The following is a 22,317-nucleotide window of genomic DNA, read 5'->3' on the forward strand; positions in this document are numbered from 1 at the left end:
CTCTCTTTCTCTCTCTCTCTCTCTCTTTGTGTCCTTGGCCTTAAATTCCCTACATGGGCCGGTGGGCATGATTGCCTGTTAGCCTCTATTTTCTCCTCTTTTATTTTTGTTCCAGTGGAAGCATCTAATAATGTCTGTTCAAGCAATCAGGAGGTTAATGTGGTTAGGATAAGGGCAATCTTAAACCAATAAGGGCCATCCAGATGCTCTGCTTCTCTTTCATTCCACGTCTAATCCTGGAAGATTGTGATTTTCGGGAATCTTGCGCTACATCCGTTGCAGTGGAGCGCGTCTCTATCATGGGCAGGAAGGATTCAGTCAGTCCCCTGGGGTTGATTACACACAGAGACACACACACACAGTCATTTGTGCCACACAGGTGCTTCTGATTATTTAAGGTAGGAAACCTTTGGTCAACTGAAAATTAGCCATAGGAAGGGCATTTGATTTTTCCATGAGTTTAAAGAGCGAAAAAGAAAAGAAACTTCTTTAAACAAGCTCTCTGTCATGGTCTACCAGTCTTCACAAAGCGATCATATTCAGCATTTTGCCCTGTTTCGTTCCCTCTCTGATACATCGCTGGCAAAATCAAACAAACCACAGTATCCAGGAGAATCTATTTTTGTTATGAGTGAAACAAGTTGAGGGCAACACGACTCAGCTAAACTAACAACGACTGTGCTCGGATTACAGAGATCCGTTTCAGTAACCACAAAGAAACAGGTTGAATGCAGCTCAACCCTTTAAGTTAACAGCCTTCCGTTTATGCATTGATGATGATGGTAGAAGTTGAAAAACCTGTGGCAACCAGCAAAAGCACAAGCAACGATGCTGTAAAAATGCTTAGAAGCAGTAAAATAGCACCTAACTAGCTCAGCGAATTGGAAATATTTTCTTCTTAAATTTTACATTTTGTTATGTGGCCACATGTACAATTAAAGGAATGTATCTTTGACTGCAGTCAGCTGGAATCTGCACGTTTATAATATTAGAAGTATTATAAAAGACACATTTCTTACAGCATTATAATGATCTCTGCATGTCAAAATGTGTGTGCAAACATAATGAAAGGAAAGTGCACAGAAAAACATACACCACAGCAGGATGTGCCTGTTACATATATAGAGAAAAAAAAAATGCAGGTACTTGAGCCATGTAAAATGTGTTGATTTGTTACTCAAGGTGTTGGAACAAAACAATGCAACAAAGGTTCCCAGGCTGTTGTATCTGGGGTGGATGTACTCATTATGGCCCATAATGAAGGGCCCTCCTTACCGCTGTGCATGTACTCAGCAACACTGACGACCTACACGCACATACACACACACACAGGCCAGGCCGCTGCCAGGCTGTCAAGTCCAAAAATAATTAGGCATCAAAATGAGTTTCCCTGTTTTTTTTTTTTTTTTTTTTTCCTCCCCTTGTTCATTTTATTCATGTGCTGGAACTCGGGAGACTGGCTAATGCAGTTAACATGCTCTCATCATGAATTTTCATTACACCATTACATGGGTACATTACAAGAGCAGGGGAGCTGCGACTACAGGGATGCCATGAACATACACACACTGACAGAAACACACACACACACACACACACACACACACACACATGCAGAAATCCCAGACGAACATAAGCCCATGCATTTATTCAGATGCACGAATGCATACAGAGAGATGCAGTTTTACTCCAGTAAATGTGTGTTGTGTGATGTAGCTTTTCGAAACACTATCAACTTACATTACTGCTGATTCTACAGAGTGTGGAGAGAAGTGTGATTAAAGGAATACTTCTGCATTTTGACACATAGTTCTATATATTAAATTTCTTGGGATTTAGTTGGGAATCGGTAGCACTCTCGTATCTGTAGTGTAAATATGAAGCTACAGCCAGCAGCTAGTTAGCTTAGCTTAGCACAGGACTCAGACTTGAAATAGGTGGAAGCAAGTAGCCAGGGTCTGTGTGATATAGGCACCTCTAAAGCTCAATACTTAACATGTTAAACAAACCAAATATAATGTGTTAAATAGAGAACTCTAGAGGTGCTCATAAGTGGACTAACAACCATTTCCATTATTGATTAATTTGCTGATTATTTATGGATGAATCATTTGGTCTACAAAGCATCAGAAAACAATGACAAATGCTTGTTACAATTTCCTGGAGGCTGATGTGACGTTCAAATTTGATGTTTTCTCTGACCAAAGATATACGGTTTTTCAGCTTTCTTGATTTTCTTCATTGCAGCTTGTCTGTGGACTGAGTCAGGCTAGCTGTTTCCCCCCGTTTCCAGTCTTTATGCTAAGGTAAGCTAACTGGTTGCCGGCTGTAGCCAGCAAATAACACGATTTCCCAAACTGTTGAACCACAGCTTTAAGTGAGTAATATTAATGCTCTGTTGCCTAAGTACCTGACACAGTTCAGCATCAAGCAGTCAATCTCTACACGTCTATGGTTTCCAACAGGGGAAATATCATCACACACACAACACATGTCTTAACTGCCGGTCACATTAACAAAACTAAACTAACACATTTATGCACCACTACCTTCAAGGGCAGTGCATGTGTCAATGAGCAACAAGGGTGTGCGTATTGTGTGTGTGTGTGTGTGTGTGTGTGTGTGTGTGTGTGTGTGTGTGTGTGTGTGTGTGTGTGTGTGTGTATCAGTGGAAAATGAGGTTTCTTGGGGTTTCTATTGCTGATCTGCTCATGCTCAATTACCCAAAGTCTCCTGGGGCTTGGGAAGGTAAACACACATCAGCTGGGCCTGATTTATTTCACTGTCCCACTGCAGCCTGGAATTAAGGCATGCATGCTCTCTCGCTCTCTCTCGCTCTCTATTTCTCTCTCTGTCTCTCTCTCTGTCTCTCATTCATCCACGCTCCTACACACTCGAATATTCACACACTATATACATAATACTGTAACAGTTATTCAATTACAGAGGCGATTGTGATGATAATTGTTCCTTTGTCATTTGCAGAATTCTACCCAGACAAAACATCGAGACATTAAATCCCCAAGATCAGACAGTTCATTATCACCAGACAGTAATGCTCTCAATTCTTACACAGCTAAGTTGTAAAAGTCCTGTTGCCGTGACAGATGAGAGTGCCGGTGCCTTTGTTACGCCCTACATCCCCTGAAGCCTAAATCTCCTTCCATCCCTGCCCTCCTTATTTCCTTCCTTCCTTCCCCCTTCCTTCCTCTCTCTCTGTCTTCCCTCTCACTTTCCTTCTTTACCCAACAGGTATATATGTCTATATGTGCACATTAATGTCCTATGCATGTCATGCATAGTGTCTATTATTGTATAGCGTATTTATCCAAGCCACTTTGTTTCCCATTGACAGAGGCAGGGCCGTGGGAACAACAGATTTTTTTTTAGCACACACACAGAATACACAGCTAGCGCACGGTGAGGAGATAGCTCTTTCTTTTGAGCTAAGCCAGTGGTGTGGCTCCAGGGACGCACGTCGGTCTGTCGGTCATTCCACCTCACTGATCCGCGCTCGAATATCTCAATAGCTTTGAATAGTCTGCCATGACATTTTGTATAAACATTTATGTTTCGTATGGATGAAGCCAATTGCCTTTGTCCAGTGTTTTGGTTTATGACCAAATACCTGCAAAACTAATGCCATTCCCATCAGCCTCAGCTTTGCTTTGTGTTTAGTGCTAATCAGAAAATGTTAGCATGCTAAAATGCTAAAGTAAATTGTCATTGTGAGCATGTTAGCATGCTGAAGTTAGCATTAACCTCAAAGCAGCACTGTGCCTATGTGCGGCCTCACAGAGCTTCTAGCATGGCCATAGACTCATAGTCCTGTTGAATAATGGGAGCCGTATTTTCATTTGGCCTTTTATTGCACCCAAAATCATAATAAAAAGAAAAAAATGATTCCATTCAAAAGGGCTGGATTTAGCCCTTTTGAATCTGCTCAATGGATAGAGTTTTGGCATGTAAACACTTTTTATTCTAATGACTCAAGTCCAAAATGTTCCCTAGGAAAAATCTCTCTGCCGTTGTGTGAAATGTATCAGCACTCTCTACCACTACTTCAAGTTGTATATTTTCCCAGGGGAGCCATCTTTGAACACATTTGGGTGATGTTTGCTAGTTTTGGGGAGGAAAACTGAAGGTGTACCGACTGTTCAGTTACCCCAGTAGTTGTCTTTGATGGTGGAAGTTGCTTCAGTACCACAATTACAGAAGTAAAATCAATACACTAAAAGTTCAAAGCATTCAATACATCGTTCAAAAAAACAAACAAAACAAAACAAAAAATGACCGTGGTGGAGAGCTGGATTCAGTGTTTGGCATATTAGAGCTGTTGTGTCTGATTATTTACAGTGGCGTATGTAAACAGGACTCCTCCTCTCACCACTTCATGCCATTTAAATTGATCATCCATGTATCTGCAGCCACTGAGAAGCTGTTATAGTCTTTCGGGCTAACCGTTAGATTAGTGGCGAGATTTCAGCCCATTCTGTGAAGACTGAGAGGGAAAGCTGGTATTTCTTCTGGGAAACTAACCCAGGAATCTGCAGTGGTGACTCTAGCACTTTCTCACAATTGAAATAATGCGACTAAACTGTATTTACTTAAATATATTATTAACTCAACATATAAAGTCTGGGTTGTAGCAGGGATAGCCCCAGAGTGCCCTGAAGATAGATGGATGACATACAATAAAAGGAGGAAAAGGTAAAAGAGTAGAGAAGGACGGGCTGAAGGCGGGATCAATCCAGCAATCTCCTCCCCTCTTCCCCTTTCTCGTGCCCATCTGTCCTCAGCCTCTTCTCTTACTACTTCCGAGCTGTCCTGTGTGATTGTTTGTCTTCAGAGCGCCGCTGTCTGCCAGACAGGACTGTAGCATCAGTGTTAGGAAGCGTTCCTTTCTCTGGTGTAAGGCTGCAATGACAACATCTGCCATGTTTCACTCTGATCTCTCCATCAGTGTGAATAAGTGTATTGCCACGCTTCCTCAGACTGTCAGTCACTCCTCTGGAGAGAGAGAGACACACACACACACACACACACACACACACACACACACACACACACCCACCGCTCCTTATTATCTCTGCTGAGATGGACGCCTTCAAATGGAAATGCTACACATGTAGATGCACAGGCATTCGCAGACAAATACATACACATAAATATATGTTGTATATGCTATTTTTGTGTGTGTGTGTGTGTGTGTGTGTGTGTGTGTGTGTGCGTGTTTTTTCTTGTGTATTACAAGGATATACACAGAGTCGTCTGCAGAGATAGACATACAGATGGATGCAGATTTAATCCATTTAAAGTATTAATAAAAAATAGGTATGCATGTCTCTCCACCGCATGCAGGCACGCACGCATTTACACACACAGTAAACCCATTTCATTTCAAAGCACCTAGATCAAGTCCAGTATTTAAAGCTCTGAAAACATTGATGCAAAATCGATCAATTCACGATGTGTGTGTTAGAGTGTGTTGATTAGTGTGTGTGTATTTTTACAAATGAGTAGGCCAAGCTAGAAAATGGAGGCAGAAAGATGCGACAGACAAGGCCAGAGTCCTGTATTGTGTGTGTGTGTGTGTGTGTGTGTGTGTGTGTGTGTGTGCGCGTGTGTGTGTGTGTGTGTGTGTGTGAACTTCCCTGAGTGTGTGCAACTAGTTTGTAGTGGCTGTGTTAATGTGTGTGCGTGTGTGTGTGTGTGTGTGAGAGAGTGTGTGAGTGAGCTGACCTGTAGTGCAGCCGCGCAGCACTAGCTGACTACCTTTGTTAGATCCCTCCGTCTTTCGTGTCACATCAAAACACCTCATTATCTCTTCCTCTGTCACTGGAATTCAAAATGTCTTTTTTTTTTTTTTTTTTTTTTTTTTTTTTTACTATTAACCACCTCAATATGCTCCCTCACTCTCATTCTGTTTGTCTCTCTCTTTCTCACTCTGCTGTCTCTGTCATCAGCTGCTGAGACAGTGTTTGTAAAAATTTCTTCCTTCTCGTTTGAAACCGTCATTTAAATAGCAGATGTCTCGTCCGGCGGTGGACAGGAGAAGAAAGCAGTGCACTTGCACTAATAAATCCTTTCATAATTTGTCAGGTGAGGAGGACCTCTAGCTATAATAATCTTCATCAACCCTTCAGCTGTCTCTCAGGCGATGGCAGACCATATGGTGTTGTGCATCATCATCCTAAGGGGATGTCTCTGCACACAGGTCTCAGGCTGAAGACACAGATTTGATTGTTAAATGAAGGTTAAGTCACAGACGAGTATGAGAAACTCAGGAAGTGACACAAAGTTTACACAGTGTTAGCTACGCATCAGAGCCCAGAAACTGCATCTCAAAATCTATGTTGCATTTCTCTGAGCTTGTCATGCAGTTAGTCATGTTAGAAAATCAACACACTTCAAGGGTAAGAATTAATAACTTTGCAGTGCCAACAGTTATTAATAGAAAATGCAAGCCTTTCTAACGAGTCAGCTGTGCTTCACAAGTACCCGGATGGCCTGTATTTATCTGTTGCTTGAGGCAATCTCTCTAATCATTTGTTTTGATTTACAGATGGTGATATGTGAAGTCTGGACAGTGCATTTCTGTACTGAACTCGTCCACAGTGGCACACAGTAATGCAGGCTGCAGTAACTGTAGTCAAAGCCCCGGCCTCTTAATTACAGAACAAGTCAAACAGGAAATAAGAATTACTCGAAACAGGAAGTTCATATTACCGTGTGAGCCTGGCTGTGTCAGCAGTGATCACTCTCTCCTCATTAGTGTGTTATTACACCTCATTGAAACACACACACATGCACGCACACACACACACGCACACACACACGACACCTGTAGACTGTAGGCGCCAGGTGTCCGGAGAATGGATCACTTTCTTTATGCCTCATTTCAAGTCACAGCTGCGTTGAAGAGGAAGTCCATACAGCAGGGACTTCCTGTAGAAGGATGCATGGGGTTACATTTCTTACTTCTTTGGTCATTGTGAGAATGTACTTACTCTCTACATGTGTGAATGAGCTGTATATATGCATGTACAATATTGGTGTATGCATGAATGTAGGAATCTATTTATGTATTTAGATAGAAGATGATACAGTAGATATGCAGGTGCAGATTGGTTTGGTAATCGCTTGTTTTCTCTTCCTGCTCACATCTTTTTTTTTGATGGTGGCTGAAGGGTGGCATGCTCTCCTCCTCCTCCTTTCTCTGCATGGAGGATAGACGCCTTCTCCTCCCTTTTCCCCGCATATGAAAGCGTAGAGCGGTCGAGCACAGGGAAGGTGATAACCCTTTTGTTTAGTCTGAGCTCCATCACAGGCTCTGTCAAGCCCAACAGACAAGCAGACAGGGCCGTGACAGGCCCACTAATCTGACAGCTCCTCAACATCACAAAGCAAAGAGCAGCCATCACATCAAAGTGGCGCGAGAGAGGCACCGGCAGTGAGAGATTGACGCCACTTCTTTGCTCTGCCATTTTCACTGGTATCTTCATAGCGCCTCTGACATGCTGCGCACCAGGAACCTTCAGAGGGAGTATCCAGGTGGTAAAAGGGGGAAGCCTGAGTTGAGGGACTCCCCTCTGGCTGAGTGGTGAGTGTGGGTAACCTTCCTGGAGGATGAGTGTGTGATACACTGAGAGTACATGACAGGCTGTTTAAATGGATTTGTGTTTACGTGTTTGTGTCGTTGACGGTGGGGGGGCTGTTTTGAGGAAGGATGGGTGCATGGGTGGGGGTCATGTGGCAGCTGACTTTTCTCTATGTATGGCTTCCATTATGAAAGCAAAGAGAATTTTTTAAATCACAGGTTATACGATTCCCATCATTCTCATGTCACTGTTCTGGCACTGTAATGTTCAACTTTATTTTTCCATGGAAACTTCTCTAGCCGTGTTTCCATTAACCTGATTAATGCGCAATTTCAAATGACAAACTTAAAAATGAGTAATGGAAAGAAGTGAATGTTGAAAAAACTTTCTCAAATAAAAATCGCAAAAAAAAAGAAATGTATATGATCACGAGGTGGTTTTTCAGACTAGTCGACAAAGCAACATTTTGCAACGGTGAATTGGAAACACTTTTTACGCATTGAAGTCACATGACATGACAAGAGTTGTCACTGTTACTATTATCTCCCAAAAATCCCTGATTCGTGGCTGCTACCAAGATGTAAGAGGTTTCCCTTTCTGTCATTATGCGCACCAGATGCCCTCATCGCCTTTGATTACTACAACTGCTATTGTGGATGTAATCAAAGTCACCATCTTCTTTATAATATATAAGAAAATTATTGTTTTTTTTCCCTATATTATCTAAAACACTTAAAGTATTTGAAAGTGAAAACAAAGCTATTAAAGTTGCTGTCCATTGTAAATGTCCATTAGATCTTGCAGAGATACTTTGCGGTTTAATTTCGCCCCAGTTGTAAAACAACATCTGAAAGCTATAAAGCTATATATTGAAGCTGCCTTTTTCCTATTCATTGTTCATTTTATCTTGCATATATATATATATATATAATTCCATATACTATTTTTTTATGGATGCATTTACTGTATTACTGACAGTTGAGTCAGTTCAGGTTGCCATGCTTGTCCTCACTGTCACCGAAGATTTTTCTTCACCCTTGTGTTATTGCCTGCAACTGGAACCTTTTGTTTTTGTTCTGCATTCAAACTGTTGGTTTTAACCTAATCAGACTGTTTGAACACTTTTTAAAGTATTTTATAACTCCATTCATCCATTCTGTCAATCACAAGTCGCAGTAATCGTTTTCTGCTTCTTACAACTTCTAGTGCATTTACCATAGGACTCTGAGATATGTCAGAGAGTGGGGTCACACACCAGGTATGTGGGTCACATGTGATCTTCCTCATCCAGATGGTTTGCCAGATGCAGAGCTGGCAGTCGTCTGACAGGGCCTACACCCTACCTGCATACAAAAACAAATGCATTGACAACAGGGAGCGGCATTCAACAAAAAAAATAAAAATACCACTGAGCTTCCTTTTAGGAGAAACTATTTGGGTGTGAACTTGCACAGCTTGGTACGTTCAAGACTCCAAACACCTTGCACACGGTTTGGCAAAGGCTTTCTGCTCAATGTTAAGTAATAGGGTTGATGCGTGTGAGTTCTGGGACTGGAATGAGGTAATGGTCTTGTAGCACTCTGAAGTGCCCCGAGTCCATCTAATAATGTAAAACAACACTAATCTGAGAGAGCTGCTTCATCTCTGCATGTTAATCAATAAACTCATTACCTCCGGTGCTTAGTGAAGGATTCCCTGATGCCTGCTCACTGATGTAGACAGAAAAAAAGAAAGAGAGAGGGAAGGGAGATGGAGATGAGGGGGAGAGGGGAGAGGTGGAGAGAGAGGTTGATTATAATTACAGATTTTAGCAGTCTGTGCCTTAGCATAACCTGCTCATTACAGTGAGTGAGTGAAAGTGTGTGTGTGTGTGTGTGTCGGCCTTACACTTTTAACATAGCCCCATAGCCACAGTGCTCCCCAGCTTCCCCTTCTGCAGAGAGCCAAGAACAGCCGACACAAGTGGCCCATTTAGAATATAAACACACAAAAACCTGTTATTTCAATTGACCTTCGTCACATCAAGCTGTCAATGATCTCAGCTCTGTACTCTTCGTCGTTTTCTCCTTCCCTTTCTCCGAGGCAGGCTGCATGGTAATGAACATTTGATTCAGAATAGGTGAGAGAGAGAAGGTGGGAAATTATATGCCAGGGTATTTAGCCTAGCAGTGTTTCTGGTGTAGGTGAAACAGCCAGCAGCATTTATGGAAATGGACAGAGCTGAGGGAGGCACTGTAGCTGCTGCTGTGTTTTCCCCCCTTAAAAAAAATTCCCAACAGCAAGGAATTGGGAGAGTACTCTGACAGATTGGGTATTCCTTTGTTAAATGGATCAGCAAACTTTCATTTTGCACCTGATTTGGGATTTCTTTCGTCATTAAACGCAGGCAATCTCCTCCATTTGCTTACTTCTAAAATAGGATGCGGTGACGACACATTTGAGAGTTTGAATCTCCTGTCACGCTTTTGCATCTGAAAGTGTGTGCTCGCGTGTGCGCTTGTGTTTCGCTGCGGATTGTCAGCGGTTGTTGATCATTATATTTGTCAGTGTTGTGCCGTAGTGTATCTAGCAGGCATCCCTGGCCTGCTTCTGGCTTGTGATTATGAGATGAGAGGTGTTTATGATTGACTGAGCCATCCACTGTCACTGTACGCATCCATTAGCATAACTCTCTGAGCTGTCACTGTTTATCCATGTTCTGTGGAGGCACGTTATGTAGAAGATTGAAACCAATAATTATGAGTAAAAAAAACAAAACAAAACAAAAAAAAAACCTCCTCCTCTTGCATTCTATCAGAACTCGTGTCATTTAAACCACGGCTAACTTGCGCTCCAGTGTCCCGCCTCATTTTGTGATGGCGTGCGTAACACTGAGTCAGTTGGACGTGAGCCTTCACTCTACATGTTTTCCTCAGGACAGGTAATGTCATTGAAGTGTTGCTGGCAGAGGCAGTCTGCTGCGAGATGAGGTGATTAGAAAATGTAACGTCACAATCGGTTTTACCTGTAATAGTCAATGTTTTGTAAAGCTCGCATGAGGAAAGAATCGTTCATTTTGAGCCCTTTGCTTTTTGTTTACCACTGTCAGCGGGTGAATAAAAGGCAAGGTAAATGGAGGTAATGGAAGCTATATCTGCATATCAACTCACTTTGAGGTTTTAATGGTGCTTGGTAGTCTCATTCCAAATCCATTAATATTCTGTTTAATATGGCTAAATGCTGTTAACTGTTTTTAACACTAGGAGACAGTCTCTGGGCTGTCTGTGTTTGTGCTGCCAGCGCATCCACAACATCAGGTTGATGGATAGAGAGGCCATAAATGACTGTGACAGCCAGTTTACAGTCAGTTTAGAGAGCTCCTACTTTTCCATAAAGCTCCATTACATCTGTAAGCAGCAGGATTCAAATTCACTCAACTGAAGAGATCTGCTCGGTTCAGTCTAGTCCAGGGGAATATTGTGTGTTTCACTTCACACTGCATTCACCTGGAAGGTTCGGCTCATAAAATATGATTAACTGGCTATCAGTTAATAAGAGATTTAGCACCAACCTAGACCAACGGCAACATTTAAATACTGTTTACACTTTAATGCATCAATAATTGAACGATCTGAGCGTGGCCATCTTTACTTTACTATTACTGATGTGTATGTATTTAAAGCTGCACTAATCCGTCTTTTTATTACCAATGGATCAAATGGCTGTTTGTTAACGCAGGGGGGTATTTAGCAGCTGAAAGTGGGATATTTATTTGTTTATTCCTTTGAGTGACATGGCAAACATGAAGTTAACTGCTCCTAGAAACCGCTACTGTTGATTCGGTCTCGGCTGAACGTCTGAAAATAGTGTTGAGGGGACATATACGTTGGTCACTACTGATTGGGAAGGGCAAAACATAAAACGGCCAACATGCACGTGATGTCAGGCTGAATAATAAAGTGAAAATCTGATCATGAGATTAATTTCAATTTATTCCAACCCAGTCTGTTTTATGTAGCCCGTTCTATCATCCCTGTCACCAGACAACTGGCAGTACTGGGCGACTCTGCAGAACCCCAGATCAACTGTTTGTTTTTTTTTTTTTTTTTACATTCTTTTTTTTACAATAATTTTAAGTTTCTCACGGTCTGCAGTAGCTGCACATGGCACCTACAGTTGGTTAAGACTGGTTGCTAAAAACATTAATTATTAATTGCAAGTCTGTAGGTCAGAAACATACTCTGGTCTCGACTACACCCTCCATCCACCACCCTGACCTCTACATGCTTACCTTCCACCTTGCTGCTTATAGGACACTGTGCTTTCTGTGTTCGCACAGAAAATTTGCGTTGGATAAAAATCGTGAGGCTGCATTTTATACAGTCGAATGTAACCAGGGGCTGGTTTCACAAAGATATTTGTAGACTGGTCTGTAGAGTTAGTCTTCATTTTGCTCTAAGATTAGTTTAATGCAAATCAGACAGTTTCACAAAAATTAAGACTGACTTTTTTTTTTTTTTGCCACCCTGCCTCGAGGCTAACTCTGAACTAAGAGGCATGTTTCCGTGGTAACAATCAGTGACACCTGCTGGCCAGTAGCACAAAATGCCAAAACAAGATCATCAAGACGTAGATAACTTTGTGCAACAGATGAATTAGGATATCTATCTGAAGATAAAAACCATAGTCGCTATCTATCCTCTGTTTTTTTTTTTTTCCCCATTCTAACGTATTGTTGTTGCACACACAGTCTAACATCAGCACAGTTAGGTTTATCTACTGGGAAACTTGTCAAGGAAACTTTCCCTGTGGTTCGCCAACCTTTCTCACTTCCTATGGTCAGAACCATAAACACACACACATACATAGAAAGCATGGCAAACCTCAACAAGTAAAGGATTTAGTGATGGGACGCGTTGAAAACTTTTGTTCACGTAGCGAGTGAAATCCTCTGTCCTTGCCCGTTCAGTGGTTTCTGGGCAGAGGAAGCTGGCACTGCGGGGACATCTGGACACAAGAGGGGAGCGTCCGTACAGGCAAACTACAGGGACAGCCGTGCCAGAGAAACAGGCCCCCAGATTTGACGCCAGTGTTATGTTAATTTGATTTGTTAATTCAGTGGCCCTGTTTGAGGGAAATCTGCCACCAACACCTGCCACCGTTTCCAAAGGCAAGGACGCAGATCCACTGTGACACTGGCTTCATTAAATAAACAAACCAGGTCCCCCATAACAGCATTTGGTGGAAGGCACCATCAATTCTTATACATTTAGATCACAGAGATTAGAGATGACACTGAGGAGCTACATCCCACTGTTTCATAGACGCACAGGGTGAAGCCTGCGTGCAAGTAAATGTGTCTCCGTGTGCTGTGCCTATGACGATTTCTCTGTCTTTCGCCTTTTGTGTGCACCATGTTGTTTGCAAATTCAGAGCGTGAGAGGGTGTGCGAACGCGCCAAGTGTATTTTCATTCTGTCTCTCAGCTTCTCCGCCAGAAAAGATGGCGACTGATGTATTTTTCAGGCATAGTTCCACAATCAAAGAGGCTCTTGTGGCCTTTCTGATGCGTCATGTAAATTTTATAAAGTGTGGAGCGGAGGAGAGTCACAGAGAGCAACTGCAGCTCTGGAAAGCCTAATGTCTGTTTGCCTTTAACTCTGACGGGTTGTCTTTGCTCCTGTCTATCTTACTTCCCCTCCACTTACTCTCTCCTCTGTGGATCAAGGCCGGTCAAGGAGCATCTCACCACAGGGCCCGATGTCAGACGGAATGTGTGGACGTGTGTGGATGTCAGAGCCCGGGAAGAGGAGAGGAGAGGGGGGGTGGGGAATGAGGTGTGAGGAGATGTCAAGGCACAGACCTGGTTGCTAACCGCACAACCCAATGTTAGATTTGCATTACGGAAGAATGTCATCCTGCGTGTGAAGTGTGTGTTTCTGTGTGTGTGTGTGTGTGTGTGTGTCGTTTTTCGACGTGTTTACATGTTGCATCTCAGTAACGGTCTGAGACAAGGGATCCAGGCCCTCACATATTTTCCTCAGCTGCAATTCTGGCAGGTCCTCGGCCTACTGTGTGCTTTTCTAATGATTCAATTGGCTGAATGAGCATATGCTCTCCACTGCATCATAAAGTTCAATTAGATGTGTTGTAATGCGATTTGAGTGTGTGTGTGTATCTCAGTGGAAAATGAGGTTTTCTATTGCTGGTCTGCTCATGCTTGTGTGTTTGTGTGAATCTATAAGTGTGTAGGTATAAGACAGAGAGAAGCAGAAAAAGACACCGTTTAGTCATTTGATTTATATTTTTCTGCAAATTTAAAGACAAGAAATGTCGTATGATATAAACTTTAATGCTACAATCAGCGTACAGTCAATACCTTCATCTCTGTGTGGTGAAATAGTAAAAATGGCTGCTCTGCTGTTGAGAAATGCTGATCGGGTTTGTCAGGTTGCACCTGTTTGGTTCGCCAATGCCAAAGCATTCTTATTGCATTACTTCATTAAATTATTTACATTAACGTTATGAGGTTAGCCGATGACATTTTCACTGCACACCAACAACAAAGTCAAACAACTTGACAAATGTCGCACTAGGTGCTTCGTCATTCTGCTGAAGTTGGAACATGATGAAATTTATAGAGTGCAGCTTTAAATAAGAATGAGCTTTAAGGAATTTATTGACATAAATGCAGGTTATAATTTTGGGGTATTGTGCATTCACTCAGTCTCATGCTGGATGTTGTTGCATTTTTTTGGGGGGTAATTTTTAGTTTCTGTTGGAAAAAAAAAGCACATATTGATCTGTGTTAAAGGCAAATGAAAATCCGTACAGCAAGAATCATAATCAGCACATTGTTTCCTTTTTCTCTCCAAATTCTCTTTGCTTTTTATAAGCAGATGCATTTTCTGTTGTCCTGATAATGTGGATCAAAAGACCATGATTTATGTAAACTTATATGTAACACACCTGTGTGGGGAAATAAAATGAAATTGGGTTTAAGTTAACCTGCTTCTTTCAAAAAAAAAAAAAAAAAAAAAACCTGGGTATTTTTCACTGAAATCATCAAAATAAAACCATGTAACCAGTTAAACTGAAAGTCAACAGTTCATAGCTGCACCACCTCCTGTTCTCAGCTGCCACGTCTCCCCGCCTGCCTGGGATGTTTACTGCTAAATATTGATAGACATCTGGAGTGCCATTCATCCACCATCAAACTTCGGCGTGCCAGTGAAGTAGGCCCAGCCCTCTTCTCAGTGTGTCACACGCACATGTGCAGACAAAAAACACACATGTACACAAAGGCACCTGGGGTTGAGGTGTTTGGCGTCATTACAAATCAAAGGCCTTGGCCACAAAATCATGTCCCTGGTATTTAGAAAGATTGGCGGCTTTCTCAAAGGCGCAGTGTTATTGTGCTGTATTGTGATTGGATGAATTTGCCTTTTGTTTGACAATTATTAATTCACAGTCTATATCACAGAATCTCAACAAACACAGGTGGTGATAACATTATATTACTCCCTGCTTAACGTAAGTGAGTCTAAGCTTCACAAATATTGTTTTAGAACAATTGATTTTGGATACATTTCCTTTGTCCCCTTTTTCCTACCAGCCAAACAAAACAATGTTTCTGTGCCATTGAAGCTGCATTGTTTGTGTTTGTTATCCAGACTATCGGTGGAGGAAAATACCTGATGTTTGAGGGAAAGGCAAATTTAAGATAAACTGTCGAAATGCATCAGCGGGATTGACAGAGTTTGAGCAGTTCTGCTTTCACCACAAGCCTCTTCACGTTAGAGAGAGATACTTGCACAGGGTCAGATTGGAAACATGTTGTGTGAGCACCATGGAGAGAATGATCCTCCATCTTATTAGTGGAGAACTCAGAGTACACTACACTGGGGTTTACTAGACACACAAAAGAAGGAGATACAGGAGGAAAAAAAACAAGGCTCTTTTGTCTTTTTGTAATTATTCATGCCCGGGAGGGATGCTCTCTCTCCTTTGTTTTTGTCAGCTGACACATGTACAGGTACGATGGTGCAGGCAGTTTGTGTGCGTGCGTGTGTGTTTATATATTTGTGTTTGTCTCTGTCTGTGTTTTTTGTAATTGCACAGAAATGCCAGTTAAATGCACGAATCCCTCTTTGTCTGTGTGTGCGTTTGTGTTTGTGTGTTTGTGTGTTTGTGTGTGTGTGTGTGTGTGTGTGTGTGTGTGTGTGTGTGTGTGTGTGTGTGTGGGCTGCGAGCAGACAGAACGTGTCCGTCAGTGTCTGTGCACATTGGCGACACAGAGCCATCCAGCCACGTTGGAAGCAGCAGCTTTTCTCCACAGTCCAAATCAAAGAGAGGCAGGAAGCGGAACAATGAGCCCAGCAGTTTGAGCTGATGGGCTCTTTAAATGCACCACAGACAACAGCAGCTCGGCGACGACCCTGCTCCATGCTCTAATCGCTTCAAATGAAGTCATGAAGGAAACATAGCACAGCCAGCCCGAGCTCTCCTGTTCCGCAAGGTGCAGCAGCACTTGTTTGTGCAGAATGTCTGGCAATTAAAAATAATTGGGAAGCAGGTTTGCCTGTGAATTTTCCAAGAGTGCCAGTTATGATCTAATGAAGCTTCATTAGGCATGCTGAAAGCTGAGAGCGCCGTATGACAACGGCAATTAGCCAGGATCATAGGCAAAAAATAATCATTAAAAAATACCTCGGCCAAGATTAGCTTTTCACTTAATGACCAATTCATTAGCTAATTGATTTCTTATTAGTTACAGGCAGAGATGACTGTTTGGGGTACTGGTGCCGGTAATTAACAGCATTTACGCCATTAGTCAATCGCCTAATTTTCCAGGAAAACAACTTTGGAGGGGAGCATAGCTGGAGGCTTAGGGCCATTTGCTTTTTGCTCCTCTGCTGTGTTATCTCTTTAATATCGAGAGGGGAATCGACTTTCAGCTTACGGGTTGTTAACACGTACTAATACCTACTGATTACCTATTCGTGTAATGTGACCACGTGTTTCGTGCCTGAATTCATCTGAGCTGAGATGGATGGATGGATGGATGGATGAGGGGATAGGAGGAAGAGATGAGAGCTGTCATGTAATTAAAAGAAATTGTTGTATTTTGCTGTATAAATTGTTATATTTTATATTTAATACAGCACTTTCTCAGCATCACATCTGTGCTGCCTGCACCTATAGATTAGTTGTGTCCGATGAATTGAGGGGGCATTAGATTAGTTGTTGCTCTCAGCTGGTGAGGCCTCTGTGGTCCTCTGAGGGTCTTCATTCTTCCATCAGACCTGAGTTCAAGCAGACGAGGATAGATGGATGAGTATAGTGACAGGTGCTCCCTGCCTACAGCAGCTCGCTGAGCAGCTTATAATGACTGTCTGGAGAGGGTTCATACCACTGCCCACTTTGCTAACACATAGAACAACATATAAGAAACATGTAGTCTAAAGTGTTGCTGAATACTAATACTTTATTTTTTTAACACCACATTACTAATGATGGCCTGTCAGTGGTTTTCTCATTACTGATAAATCAGAGGACATAATTATGCCCTTATCACCTATTTACAAAGTTTTTATTGCACTCTTTTAACTGATGCCTCATTGACTCATGACTTTTGACTGCGTCTACAAAAAAAATTGCAATTTTTTTCCTCCTGTCTATCTCAGCCTTCGTTTTCCACCTGCATCTGACTCTCGCAGAGTTCCTCACCACTCACCTTCCTCCAGTGCTAAAAATTCCTATTTCTTAACCGTGCGATAGTGGCAGTGCTCATCTGTGTGTCCAGCAGATGCCTCAAATGTCAAAGCTACGTTACACCATGATAAGTCAAAAATCTTGCATGCCTGTACCTGGTGTCTAAATGCCACATCTAAAGACGTCAAACTGGGTCTGAGGTCTACAAAAAGTGGACTTGAGTTTGACTGCAGTCACTGGAGTTCTGGCCTCTGTCTCTTTGGAGGAGAGATGAGAAATTCAAAGGGATGAGATGATAGACATGTCTGATGGGAGAGAGGCGGTGATTTGGCCCATCAAAGCCTGCCTTTAGCCAACAGACACAGCCTGCGGCACATGCCGGAAATCCGTCCTGCACCGAACCTACTTGTGACACACCAACACACCCACACGCATGCCCTATGTGTGTGTGTTGGTGTGTCACAAGTGTGTTCAGTCTAATGCAAAAATGTAGATTCTGCTTGATCCTCTCCTAAACAGGCCGCAGAGCTTTGTGCACTCCCGTCTGATAACACATTAACCTCTCCGCACATTAAAACAAACCTCTTCTTCGTGCATCATCATCTTCATCCTAATCCTTGTCATCTGTCCTCCGTTCACCCATTCACCCTTCTCTCCCACTGCTCTACCTTTCTGTTATCCTGCGTATCCCTCAGTCTTCCTCAAAGCCAGTTTCTCCACTTCTGTCTCTGCTCCGTCTCCTCTCGCTGTGTCGGCCCTTCAGTTCTGTTAATTAATTCTAATGAAGTCATCTATCAAGGGCTCCTCTTTTCTCAACACCACAACATAAATCACTCTGTGTAAAAGATGCTATCCCTCTCTCTCCCTCTGTCTTGCTATCTGCACTATGAACAGAAGAGGACAGTCTCTCTCTCGTCTCCTTCTCTCTCTCTCTCTCTCTCTCTCTCTCTCTCTCTCTCTCTCTCTCTCTCTCTCTCTCTCTCTCTCTCCAGACCAGTCTTTAATTGCGTGATTGAGAAAGTGTAGCATCACTCCATAAAAGCTGGCCTGCCTCAAATGGCTGCTCTCCGGCTGACACCAGAGGGACCCCTTATAGCCTGCTGTGGGGAGACACACGCAGACACACACACACACACACACACACACACACACACACACACACACACAAAGCAAACGACATAAAACAGACACTTATTGTAAATGGGCCTCATTGGTCTCTGAAGACATTGTTAACATGTCTGTGAGACGGTTCCCCTGCCAAGAGGGAACTTGATCCATCTCCACATTTACAAAATTAATATCTATTACAAGCTGTGACTGACTAACGCTGCCCAAATTGGGATTTATTTGCTCCCACAATAGTGATCTCAAATGAAGGATCTAACTGAAATCTGCTGCTTTGTTGGTTTTTGTTTTGTGCAACATTTCTTCTCCTCCTCCTCCTCCTCCTCCTCCTCCTCCTCCTCCTCTGCTGGTGGACGAGCAGTAGAAATTAGACAATTACATAAGTAGCGTTTTCTTCTTATCATTTCAGGTCCCCGCGCCGTGTCCCCTCCGAAGACCATGATGCAAACCTGATGTAACAAAATGTACACGAGAAGCCCAGACACATCTAAATAATGTATAAGTGATACGTCTTGTTAGCCTTGACTCACAGGTTCAGTTGTCTTCTTGTGCACCAAATGATCAATGTCCTCCTATTATCGTCATGCACTCTCTCCAGTTCCATTCCCAATTCTCCCCGCCTCTCCCCGGGTCTTTCATGTTGCCCTCTGGGAGCCAAACAAAACATGGTTTTCTACTGCAAATAAGGAGCTAAAACACCATGTGATCAGTCATGAATTATTTGAACGCTATTGATTTGTATAAATTGTTGCATTTCCCTGGAGTATTTGACCATAAGAACAACGGTATCTTTACAGGGACTTGAAGAAAATACCTTCATTTTGTTGGAATAAATGAAAGGAAAAACGATTTTAAGGAGATGCCAGTAATTAATGAGTAGATTTAACCTGAAGAGCAAACTGTAGCTTGTTAGCGAGAGAGAGAGAGAGAGGGAGAAGGAGAGAAAGAGAGAGAAGGAGAATGTGTTTGATTTTCAAGCATTGTCAGTGGATTACTGTGTTTTCCCTACAAATCTGCACTGCATTTAAGGGTATAATGTCAATTTCATGCCTTTTTTTCCCCAACAAGAGGCCCCGGTGCCCTGTGGGTAGATAGCAGTTAGAGAATACACAGGGAAAAATAACAATCCAAAAAGGAGAACCAACATATTCCCAAAACATCCCAGTCGAGTGCGAGCTAATGTTCAGCACATTGTGGTATTTTCATGTTGATTTTTTTTTTTTTCCCCCTTTCTTTATTTTTATTTTTTTGCCCCGAAAGCCTCATTTAGATGGCAGACAAGGCTTTTGAACACAGAGCAGCCTGTAGTCTCCGTGGACCACTGCAGCTCTGGAAAAGGACCTAAATGAAGGCACCAGACAATGTAGCAACCAAGAGGTCCCTGCACCCCGCAGACGGGCCAGAGGACTCTAAAAAACAAACACACAATCGCTGCCATTAACGTGACTGCATGTTAAAATCCTCCTCTTTCCTCACGATCATAAGCTTTAAATTTTTTCGCACCAGGGGAAGAATCCAATTTTCTGTTTCTGCACAGTACCACATCTGTACAGCATCTCCACAGTGCTGAATCAGATTCAAGTGAACCACTTTATTACTTTTTTTTTTTTTTTTTTTTTGCTGCTCACCTGTCCCTACAGAATGAGATGATGATATTTGGAGATAAGCGCTGCTCTAAAAGAAGCTTTATGGTCATGGAAATTATATTAGAAGCGAAAGGTGCAGTAGTTGCTTTTTGTAAGTAAAATTTTCAAAAGTCACTCTACTCTCTCGGGGGCAGGTATAACATTTAGACAATCACATCTGTCATATATTTTGATTTCACTGAAGTGTGGAGCAGAAAGATGACGACTGGTGCATGTAGAAACATATTTTATTATCTTTCTGTCTCTTTTTTTACACACAAACATAATTTGGTACACAGCATGTTATTTTTTTAATTCTGAAATTTTGAGTAAGTCAATGATTTTGTTAATGACTTTCCTTATAAGTGGGGAAAAAAAAAATCTTGGCCCTCGTCAAGGAGCTGAGACCTGCCTTTAGGATCCGTCTAGCAGCACCAGAGGGGTTCAAACCCTCACACAGGATACACAGCTCTAATGCAATTCAATTCTTGTATTTAACATCCTATTACCCAAAAGTGTAAATTGTGATCTATACTCAGGGAGGGCAACACAACCCTTGCTCATTGCTTTGCAGTGCTATAGTATGTCCCCCACGTTCTCTCTCTCTCTCTACCACACTCTCTTTCTCCCTCCCCTTCGTTCTCCCTCCCTCTTTCTCTCTCTCTCTCTCTCTCTCTCTCTCTCTCTCTCTCTCTCTCCGTCTCTGCTCTCATCCAGGCAGCACAGAGTCATTTAAGTCTGCTGATGTCTTGATAATGTTCCAGAGCCATCACAAGCAGGTAGAGAAGGAATTCCTCAGCTCCCTAATTAGCAGTAAATGGACGATCAGGACATGAGTAGGTTTGTGGACAGTAAAAGACGGTACCTGTCACCTCCTGCAACTCACTAAAGAATATACTTTACTTGTTCCTACAAAGGAAGGTGTAGAAAACAGAAAACACCTGCAGCCTTGTGGAATTTTTAGCACTCAGTATTTTTTTTAACACATTAAATAAAGTGATAAAGAATAAACTAATCAATAGTTTATCTGTCAAGTTCTGGTAGTTATGTGTCTTAGCTGTTACATTAATTAAATGTATCATTTAAAGATACTGATAGAAATCACTGTACAATCGACCTCAATATGAATATATAGTGATATTAACATTATAAGGTGAAAATGTAGACTGGGACCACAATAATTAAAGCTGATGATCAATAGCGATGAATAAAGATGGACATTTAAATTGTCTGCCCTGATTTTTGTAGGGAATATATAAGCTGCTCTTTCATAATTCAATTTACACTTTCATGGGTATATTCAAATAAACTATGTAAAGTAAATCCAAAATTACATAAAATAAATTGTATTATTCTGAATAATAATAATAATAATAATAATATTTTTTATTATTATTGTAATGGGTATTATCATAATTCAATTGTAGTACTTCTTCTATCATTGCTTTAATTTTTATTTAATTTTTTTTACTTTAACTTTAAACCAGGTCTGTGGAGTTACTACCGCACACTTTGTCGCTTGTCTGTCCTGTGGTCGGTCACATTGGATAGAATAACAACAGTAATGATGGTAAAAAATAATAAATTACTGAATGATTGAAAAAAAAATAACATGCCATGCTTTTTTCGGGAGGCGCACGTGCAGCAGGAGAGGCGGGGTGTTGGGTTCGCGGGGAATGAACGGAAAGTGAAAATATGATTGAGGCCCCTTTAAGAGTTTTTGGCCACTAAACTGTAGCGACACCAGCGTCGGTGCGTAAGGAGCATCCCTCCTGGATTTCTTCTGATATTCCTCCAGGCTGCTGCTGATTGGACACCACATGCCTCAAGTCAATTAGATTACATGCAAGATTTTTTTTATTTTTTTTTATTTTTTTTAATCTTAATAAAACTGGAAGATCTACCACTGTTGCAGCTGTTTAACAATGTGCTGAAAGAAAATGTAGGCTATATAAAATAAAATGTGGTACAACAAAAAAATTAAAAAGGGGCTTTATGTTGTCATATTTTAAGTGGGCACTGTGTTCGTCATTCATATTAAACATGCACTGCCTATAGGCCTTCTGGCCATATGTTTTCCTTCATTATTCTGGACGAATATTTTGTTGAGGAATAATAAATGAGGTTACCATTCAAAATACAAAGCAATGCTTTAAAAAAAAAATCTTAAATATAAAAACAATTGGTCGAAAATTTCAGATTATGATTTTTCTGTGTATGTGCATGTAGCCTACTCTCATATGATGTTTTAAATTACGTATTTAAATGACCACT

General features: G+C 41.7%; 1 long non-coding RNA gene across 1 annotated transcript; it reads left to right on the forward strand.

Moving 5' to 3' along the window:
* Window positions 1–2,245: 2,245 nt before the first annotated feature.
* Window positions 2,246–22,055, forward strand: LOC147819199 (uncharacterized). Its single transcript, XR_015437147.1, has 2 exons — window positions 2,246–2,306; window positions 18,828–22,055. It is a non-coding gene; the product is annotated as an uncharacterized LOC147819199 (long non-coding RNA).
* The last annotated feature ends 262 nt before the right edge of the window (window positions 22,056–22,317 follow it).

Source organism: Seriola lalandi, unplaced genomic scaffold (genome assembly GCF_002814215.2).
Source record: "Seriola lalandi dorsalis isolate HSWRI2012SDOR001 ecotype SW California unplaced genomic scaffold, Sedor1 jcf7180002054248, whole genome shotgun sequence".
Lineage (NCBI taxonomy): Eukaryota > Metazoa > Chordata > Actinopteri > Carangiformes > Carangidae > Seriola > Seriola lalandi.